The sequence below is a fragment of the Chrysochloris asiatica genome, unplaced genomic scaffold (assembly GCF_000296735.1).
Source record: "Chrysochloris asiatica unplaced genomic scaffold, ChrAsi1.0 scaffold00098, whole genome shotgun sequence".
Lineage (NCBI taxonomy): Eukaryota > Metazoa > Chordata > Mammalia > Afrosoricida > Chrysochloridae > Chrysochloris > Chrysochloris asiatica.
Window position 1 is genome coordinate 11,937,218 of NW_006408616.1, and position 10,088 is coordinate 11,947,305.

Genomic DNA, 10,088 nt, shown 5'->3' on the forward strand with positions numbered 1-10,088 from the left:
ATCTGCATATTACAGATTGTTAATGAGTCTTCCTCCAATTCTGATGCCACATTTTTATTCATATAATCCAGCTTCTCTGATAATTTGCTCAGTGTAAAGATTGAATAAGTATGGTGAAGAATAACAACCTGGCACATGTTTCCTAATTTTAAACCATTCAATGTTCTCTTGTTCTGTTCAAACAACTGCCTGTTGGTCTAGTTACAGGTTCCTCATGAGCACAATTAACTGTACCAACTCATAGAAACCCTGTGTAGGATTTCTGAGGAGTAGCTGGTGGGTTTGAACTGTCAACTTTATGGTTCACAGTTCAGTGCTTATCATAAGCACCATGCTAGAACTCCTTCACTGTGGTGGTGGTGGTGGTGGTAATTAAGACCACTGAGTCCCTTCCAACTCACATTGACCTTGTATAGGATTTCCAAGGAGCAGCTCATGTGTTTGAACTGCCAACCTTATGGTTCACAGTCCAGTGCTTATCTTACAGCATCACACCATGATTCCACAAATATTGTTCTTGCTGTTATGTGCAAGTTGGTTCCAACTCATAGTGACCCTGTTCAGTGTTTCCAAGGAGCAGCTGGTAAGTTTGAATTGCCAACTTATGGTTAACAGTTCAGTGATTATCCTACAGCACCACACCAAGACTCCACAATATGAGGCTGAATGACTATTCCTGAGGCTTGGACTCTGGCTACATTTTCTAGAAAAGACACCCATTAATTCAAAAGGAATTTATAATTTGAAAGGACTTTCACCCATGTGATTGCATAAAGAAGTCACCTGATTTTGTAATGGATGATAGCCTTGACTCCATCTGTAAACCTATACAAACTAGGGCCATCTCTTATAATGTACCTCAGTGTAGGACAAGAATATTTTACAGGAACACAATCTGCTATAAGTAACAGTAAGAGGGACATTAAACAGCTGGCTCACATGTCCCAGACCTCTGATGACCTTAATATCTTAACTCAAAAGTAAAATGTATTGTATATGCAGGAATACATAAATAAATAAATTACCTTAATCTATAATTATTTATTCATTCTACAAATTTTCTCAAACATCTATGATGTAACAATTAGTAGATTGATAGCAGTGAATAATCTTTTATCGAGGGAAAAAAACAACAAAAAACTGAGTGCCATTGAACAGATTGAAACTCATAGTGATTCCATGGGACATAGTAGAACTGCCTCATAGGATGTAATTGTTAGGATTTTATGTCAATTTGACTAGGCCAGGATTCCCAGAGGTTTTACCATTGAGTTGTGCTTATTCCCATGGTTATGAGACCTAATATAGGCAAAGTTAACTCTATGATGAGTGACTATGAGCAGCCGATCAATTACAAGGATGTTTCCTTGTGAGGTGTGGACTGCTCCCAATATAGTGGACAAGTGGGAAAGGCTCTTTCACCCTCTCTTCTGCTGGGGACCTGGACTCTAACATTGTAAGCCATATCCTTGATAATAAACTTCGCTTGGTTTTACTTCTCTAGAAAACCTAGCCTAAGACATGTGGTATTGAGAGGGGTTCTAGAGAAACAAAATCATAAGGGTGAGTTTTAAAATCAAGTGTAGCTTATTTTAAAGGCACTGATATGAGGTGGAGGCACAAATCAGTCTTGCGCTGATTTTGAATTGGGTCCTCTTTTCCCCTTGTGGAGTCACAGGAAATCAGACATGGTCCCCCTTGGTTTAAACAATTGGTTTTGTGAACAGGATTCATGGCAATAGCTCAAGACACTGTGAACCACAAGGTCAGCAGTTCGAAACTACCAACTGCTCCATGGGAGAAAGATAAACTTTCTGCTCCTGTAGAGATTTACAGCCTCGGAACCCTGTACAGGGTCGCTATGAGCCATAACTGACTCCATGGCATATAACCACCACCACCACCATGGAAGTAAGAGAAAGAATGAAGGGGGTTGGGATAAAATACTTAAGTGGAGGGGAGACAGGCAGCTTCTGGAGTTGCCAAGAGCCCTAGACAGGCTGATCAAACAGGGTTGACCAGGGGCCAGGGCTTACTGGAATCCACCCTGCCAGAAGCCCAAGACCATATGCATATGAATGGGATTAGTTCAAGGGAGAAGAAAAGATTGAATTTTAGTGTTTTAAAGGTTTGTGTGTTTGACTGTCTTATGGAGATTGATTTCTCCTGCCTATTATTGTATAATAGACATACATATGTGATAGGAATATTGGGAATTATGATGACAGAGAGCTTGGAAGGCTGCCTTCAGTTTATACTTAGATTGGATTTGCTAACAGGGGAATTAGAATTTGTCCAGAATAAAACAAAGGCTTTTTGCTTTAAATCTTTGTAAAGCATGGAGCTTTAGGTGGAATCCTGAGACCAACCAGAACTTTCAGAGCTGATACATTTGCATTCGAAAAGACATTCAGGACTGTGTTGTGCCAACTAATCTTTGTGTCCCCTGAGACTGTGGTCCTGAGCCCCCAAGCTGAGCAGCTCATTGCCTCAAGGTGTTTGGTTATGTCAAAGAAGTTTTAATTATTTTGTCCCCTGCTTGCTCCACTACATTCATAGGTGTGTTTGTAGTAATGGCAAATATACATGTACAAATGTCCTCTGTCAAACCCTTGTAGATTTGTGGGAGAACTACCAGTCTCCATCCCAAACCCATCCCAAATACATTCAGCATGTTTGTCCATGTATCTACTGTAGAACACTGCTGTTACAGAGTAGTGTATATAACTATATTTAACTTTATTCCTTTTAATCCCGGCATGCCTCCCTGTGTCTTCTCCTGTCTTCATCATTCTACCGAACTCCATCTTGTAGATTTCCTTCCCTGACACTTGAGTTAACATGGAGTACTGGTGTGGCACTGTAGGATAAGCACTAGACAATAGTCAGTTTGAGCCACAAGGTCAGCTGTTCAAACTCACCAGCCACTCCTAGGAAACCCTATGCAGGGTCACTATGAGACAGAATCTACTCTAGGACACTTAATAACAACAACAAAAACCTTCTAACCACTAATTATTCTTCCTTCCCTACCACCATTGGTAACCATCAAAGAGTGCTTCTTTTAGCATGAAAATCTTCTGTTGAATTTTTACAACAGTGGTCTCATACAATATTCATTCTTTTGTGATTGACTGATTTCACTCCTCGGTTTGTAGTACTATAGTGGCTGTGTGTTGCTGTGATGCTGGAAGCTATGCCAAGAGTGCTCATCTCTCTTGCTCTGTGGATCAGCACACCCCTGTCACCATTTCACTCTGAGGGTTGGAAAACCTACTGTACCGTCTCCTGGTTCTGCCGCTGTTGTTTCTCTGCTATACTTCTCACCATGTCATGTCATCCTGGTGATACAGTTTTCTCTGTCTCCTGGGTCTAAGAAGTTCTCAGGGCAGAGACCCTGGGGCCCAAGGATGCAACACTCTATTCCTGACTCTTCCTGGTGGTAGTGAGATCCTCCTATCTGCTTCTAGAATGTGCTCATTTTAAGATTTGTGGGACGGCAAAGTTTACCAATCCCTTGTTAGATTTCCATACATCTTATGCATGACTCCACTCCTACAAGGGTTCCATGCATCTAATCCCTTTGGTGAGTCATAACACTTTATTTGCATAGTCCAACCTGATTACTTTGTGGAAGTTACAAGACAATGAATGGCTAAAAGGGCCATATTAAGTAATTCACCATACCAAAGATCTCTTTTGAAAATGAAAGAGCCAGGACTATATGGCCATAGAAACCACTGATGGAGATAGCCAATACCTTCTTCAAAAGACTCGTCTGTGTGTGCTACAACACAGCAATAAATGAGTAGGAGAGGATAGTACATAACCAAAATTGGTTTAGTTTAAATATTTTTTAACGAAAACTCATTCTTTAAAAATCACATTATTATAATCCCTTAAAACACCAATTGCTTTTGTTTCTTACTTACATGGAGTAGATTCTGACTCATAGTTAACCTGTATAGGGTTTTTGAGCTGTGTTTGGGCCACTGACCTTGTGGCTCAAACTGACTCTGCAGTCCAGTGTTACTGTAGTCACTCTGAAGGAGTTGCCAACACCACGTGGGTTGCAACAAAGAAAGGGCTTTATTGTGCTAGCATGTGGCTCAGTGGATTCATATCCAGAGGCTGAGCCCAGTCTTCCCTAAGTGAGGATATTTTATAGGGAATAGGGGCACATACATGAGTTCATTTGGGATTTGTTAGCATGGGCCAACAGCTTTACGGAGCTACCTGGGATTTGGTTGGTTCAAACATATGGCGGGGAAGGATGTATGAACATACAAGCGAGCAGTTACAGAAGCGGAAGCAGGTGAACATTAGCTTGGGGCTCTGTTCCCTCCCTGAGGTGGGTCAGGAACAGATTAGCCTGGGGAATCACATGAGGCTGAGGTGGTCTGTTGCTTATTTCCTGTAATGTGAACCTTGCTTCAGGAATGAGCTATGAGCCTGAGGGACATGGGGGACTAATGCCCAGGCCTGCCTGCCTCACAGTGTTTATCCTATAGCACTACACCAAGACTAGGTTTACTTCCTGGTGAATCTTCAATGATTAACTGACCACAAATGATAGCCCTAGATAACTGGTTTGCAGTGTAGAATTATGTCCTAGAAATGAGTTGCTGATTTAATGCTGTGGGGCATCTGTCAAAAATGTATTCTTTCAGCCAAAAACACCACCAAGAATCTGTTGTCTGTTTTAGAGACTTCTAGGTGTTCATACAACTATTTTAAAGAAGTCAAATGACATTTTTAATCTCAATAACAGGGGACATGCATCCAAAATACCGAAAAACAGTATTGGATCATTTAGATGCAAATAAAATAGAAGAAGAATGGGCAAACTACCCTTGTGTTCTATGCCATCAGAAACATTCTGTTAAGAGGCCATCATCACAATGTCCTTATAAAAGGTATTAAGATGCAGTTTCTGCCCTATAATCAGTAATTGGATCCATTTCAGTTATGACATAAACAATTCTTAAGCAAAGCCCGGAGAAACATTAATAAAAGCTGCAAACAATCATGCTATTCAAGAAACATTTTTCCCAAGGCAATAGAAAATATATCAATATAATGGATTATTCTGGCCTAAAACACTGGAGTGGTGAATATCTGTGTGAGAAATGTAGGCTTGTAATTTTTATCAAAATAAAATTGCCATAGAGATTAGATGTCAACTATGAGCTTACAAATTAAAGTCCCTATATGAAAATCTGTGTAATTTTAATTTATAAAATGACAATAAATTTAAGAAATGTGTGAAATTGAACTGAAACAATTAGTTGTTCAATCAATAATGAATGTAAGCTTGGATATGCATTTGAAAACTTAGCGAAATACTTTATATTTAATGAAATCTTTCCGTAAGATGTTGATAAGTGCCATTGAGTCAGTTTTGACTCCTAACAACCCTGTATAGGGTTTCTGAGGCATCACTGGTGGTTTGAACCACTGACATTAGTGTTTAGCAACCCAGTGCTTATCCTACAGTGCCACACCAGGATGGTATCTTCTATTTTCTCTTGAGACCTATAGATTGTGAAAAGGAGGAAAAGAGTTCATCTCTGAAGAACATTTTGTCTAAGAAGTTGCCTGGACTTTAATATTTCATTTATTTTAGCAGTAACTAAATGATTTTCTCTGGATCATTACTGAATGTTTATTAAACTAGACCTTCTCAGGATTCTAACAGATTCTCTGTCATTGATCCTCAGTAGGAAGAGATATTGTATTTAATAAGAGTTCCAGGAAACTATCTGACTCTTTTACCTGCACCCCTATCATGCTTCTTACTTTGTTTAATACTTTGCAAGTTGGTCACAAGATCTTCACCTTGACCTTCAGTAAAGCATCTCCCAGGGCAATACCAGTGCCATAGGGGCTGCTTTCACAATGACCTGGAGGTAAACTGAGACTCTCAGGTACTAGCCACACCTTTGAGGGTATGCTCTTGAGGCCAGCTGAGACAGCTGCCAGGGACAGACCTGGCCAGGATACCTTCCTTTGGTCATATATCCACGATGGATGAATTTCATACACAATTTATGAAACTAGTTAGCGATGTGACCATTAGCAGTCAAAGAAAATTGAGTTATTCTCATGTCATATACATATATATTTTTTAATTAAAGCACACTGACTCATATTTAATAATTGGTAGTTGCTTTCTATATTCCACAGCTCACATGTAACAGCTTCAAGGCCAGTATTTATTTGCTTTTTGTCTTCTGGCTTTGGTACACTTTTGGAAGTTGTGTCAGCAGAGACTTTCCCCAAGTGCACAGGCCCCGAAACCCTGGCTGTCCAGCACCAGTAGTGGGGTGCTACATTTGCCCATACACATGCCTATCTGCTGGGGTTCAGCCCTGGGCCTGTCACCCATACAGGTTCCAGGTTATGTGCCAACTCTGACTCACTACAGGGACAGTTTGGAGTCGTGGTTGAGAGACAAGTCTGGTTTTCATTACAAAGAAGGCTGTGATCGGTTAGCCATACCTACTACAGGGGCCATGGTGACCAATCCATTAGAAATGTCTGGAATGGGGAAACTGGGGAAGGGGCTGCAGGCCAGTTATGGGCTCAGAAAAGGACCAGGAGGGATGCCTATCCTTGACACCCATGGCAGTTCTCTGCAAACCAGCAAAGAAGTTATGGTAACTTTTCCAGATCCTGGATGGGACAACTTAAGCCCCAATGAATGGGAGCTCAGAAGGGTAGAGCTCACATCTGAAGGCAGAGGCAACACCTGCAGTGTTAGCTCCTCACCCTAGGGAGTCAGTTTTATCTGGGTGAAGAGAGCTGACTGGTTGTCCTCTGAGGCTTAAATGCAACTCAGAGAACTAGACATTTGTATGTGGCACTTACACCAGAACAACTTTCATGCTGTATAAACTTCCACAGCTTTCCAGTTCACAATGAAAATATTTATCTTCTGTGGGCTACTGAGAAACCAAAATTTAGTGAAAGGACAGCCAGCTTACTTTAATCAAGTCCCAGAATGGAGAGACAGTGTCAAAAAGTACTGTCACAACCGAAAACGCACAGGCATGGATAAAAGAATGTTTCTGAAAGATGCCAAAGGCACTGGATATAAACCCAAGTTTGTGTTTCACTTCCCCTTGAGGCCATGCCATGTCCATAGGGTGGGAGGCTACTTGGTCCAGCTGACTTTGAGGATGTCGTAATGTTCCGTGAATGTGTCCAGGTGTCTGTTGAAGTCCTCCACTCTCTGCTTGTGGGTTTTGGATGCTTTCTTCAGGATCCTTTCCATTTGCCGCTTCTCCTGCATCTTCTTGAGGGCCACCTGGATCAGGGTCCTCTTGTCCAGGCCATGCCATTTCTCCTCCTCGTTCTTTTTGTTCATTCCCATCACTTCCAGAAGTTTTGCCTTGTCTTTGTCCTTCTTTTTCTTTTTCCACTTAGTCACGCCAAGCTCTGCGATGCCTTTCGGTTTCAGGGGACCCTTCTGAACCTGCTCGTAAGCTGCCATGGCGCCTGTAGGCAATCTGTAAGTAAACTCTCATGTCATATTTTTATTGGAATTAATAGCTGCTTTGATTTTCTTTGAATGAAACTCTCCCAGTGATGACAATTTTGACTCAGAGAGAAAGCCCAAGACCTTCAGTGCTTGATGGAAATGTATTGTTTTCTTGGTGCCAGAGAGACCCTCAAATTAGTTATTTGACAGTGTTTAACTCTGCTACTAACTGAACTTCTGCTCCTGTAAACATTTACAGCCTCGGAAACCCTGTACAGGGTCGCTATGAGTCGGAACCAACTCCACGACACACAACAACAACAACAACTAACTGAACTTAGCAAACACTGTTTGAGCACCTGCTGGGCTCAAACTTTACTCCACAGGGTTGTGCAGAATGGGACCCTCTAACTGTAGCAAGCAAGTAACCTGAGTCAATGATCATATATAGCAATTACTATGAACTAAGCTTGTTCCTAAACATTATATTGCTATTCATTTATTTCTCACAATGATGGCATAAGGAAGGTATCATTGTCCTATTATTATAATACAACCACCACTTATCTGTCAGTTGGTTGTAATGTGCTAGCTTGCAGGTTGCTATGATGCTGGAAGCTATGCCAGAGGTATTTCATATATACACAGGGTCACGATGGTTAATAGTTTTTAGCAGCGCTTCCAGACTAAGACAGACTAAGAAGGAGGACCTGGGAATTAAAACTTCAAAAAACTAGCCAGTGACATTTTTGTAACTATCAGGGGAACACTGTCTAATACAGTACCAGAAGATGAATATCTCAAGTTAGAAGGCACTCAAAATACCACACGGGAAGAGCTGCCTCATCAAAGCAGAGTTAACTCTAATGACAAGGATGGAGTAAAGCTTTCAGGACCTGTGCTGATGTGGCATGACTGAAAATGAGAAGAAACAGCTGCAAACATCCATTAACAATCAGAGTGTGGACTGTACAAAGTATGTTTCTAAGCAATTTGAAAGTTGTCAAAAACATGTTTTATTGACTATGCAAAGGCAGCCATTTATGTGGATCATAATAAATTATAGGCAAAATTGCAAAGACTAGAAATACCAGGACATCTAATTGTGCTTATGTCAAACAAGTACATAGACCAAGAGGCAGCCATTCAAACAGAACAAGGGATACTGAATGGTTTAAAATCAGGAAAGGTGTGCATCAGGATTGTATCCTTTTACCATATTTATTCAGTCTGTATGCTGAGCAAATAGTCTGATAAGCTGAATGACATGAAGAAGAACGTGGCATCATGATTGGAAGAAGACTAATTAACCACCTGAGATATTCAGATTATACACCCTTGCTTGTTGGAAGTGAAAAGGACTTGAAGCACTTACTGATGAAAATTGGACTGCAGCCTTCATTATGGATAACATCTCAACATAAAGAAAACAAAAATCATTACAACTGGACCAATGAGCAACATCATGATAAAAGGAAAAAATATTGAAATTATAAAGGATTTCATTTTACTTAGCTCTGCAGTCAGTGCCCATGGAAGCAGAAGTGAAGAAATCAAAGGACCCATTGCATTGGGCAAATATGCTGCAAAACACCTTTTTCAAGTATTAAAAAGCAAAGATGTTATCAGGAGAGACCAACCTCTGGAGAAGGGCATCATGCTTGGTAAAGTGGAGGGTCAGTGAAAAAGGAGAAAAAACTTGCAATAAGATGGATTGAGACAGTGTCTGCAACAATGGATTCTAACATAATAATTGTGAAGATGGTGCAGGACTGGGTGGTGCTTTGTTCTGTTGTACAAAGGGTCACTGAGTCAGAACTGATGTGATGTCATCTAATGACATTATTGTACACATTTCCCAGGAGACCATTTGGATTCATGGAAGTTAAATGCTCATTTGTGCTCACATAGACCATCATCTGACCCAGAGTCTAGTTCCTCTCATCACACATATTAGCTTTTTCACTAGACCACTTAGAAATCTAGCTGCTCCTCTAGGCTCTGCTGCCCCAAATGTTACCCATGGACTCCATCTCAGAGTCACCTGGAAGCTTGTTAGAAATGCAGAACCTTAAGCCCACCTCAGACCTCTGGAACCAGAATCTGTATTTTAACAAGATCCCTAGTCAGTCCGTACGTACGTACACTGAGACTTCATCAGAACTGCTCCATGAATTATCAAAGATACCTAAGATCAGCTACTACCCCAGAGCCCCTATACATCCCGAAGTATCTAGGTTATATAGGGTGAGGTTTTTGCAGAAGGAAAACTACTTTTTCTATTATTAAATTTTAGCTCCTAAGTGTCAGGCGCAGTTTGGGATAGGTGATTTTATTTAGCAGTTTCCTATTACAGACCTTGGGGAGAAGCAAATCCCACGTAGACCTTATATTGAATGATTTAGTTTAGTAAACATTTATCATCCTCTGTTTTTTGCCAGGTACTGTGTGAGGTGCAGGTTTCAGCTATTTCCCAAGGGAGGTGGCTGTTCACGCTGCACACTTCTTGTTGCTATTCAGTCATTTCCTGTCGTTAAAGTTGCATGTTTTTTAATAGAATAGCTTTGTGGTTCGACAATGCTGCTTTATTACTGATTCATTCAGT

At 40.8% G+C, this 10,088-nt stretch overlaps 1 pseudogene; it reads right to left on the minus strand.

The window, feature by feature from the left end:
• Positions 1-7,156: 7,156 nt before the first annotated feature.
• On the minus strand, positions 7,157-7,495 carry LOC102812417 (annotated as a pseudogene).
• Positions 7,496-10,088: the final 2,593 nt, after the last annotated feature.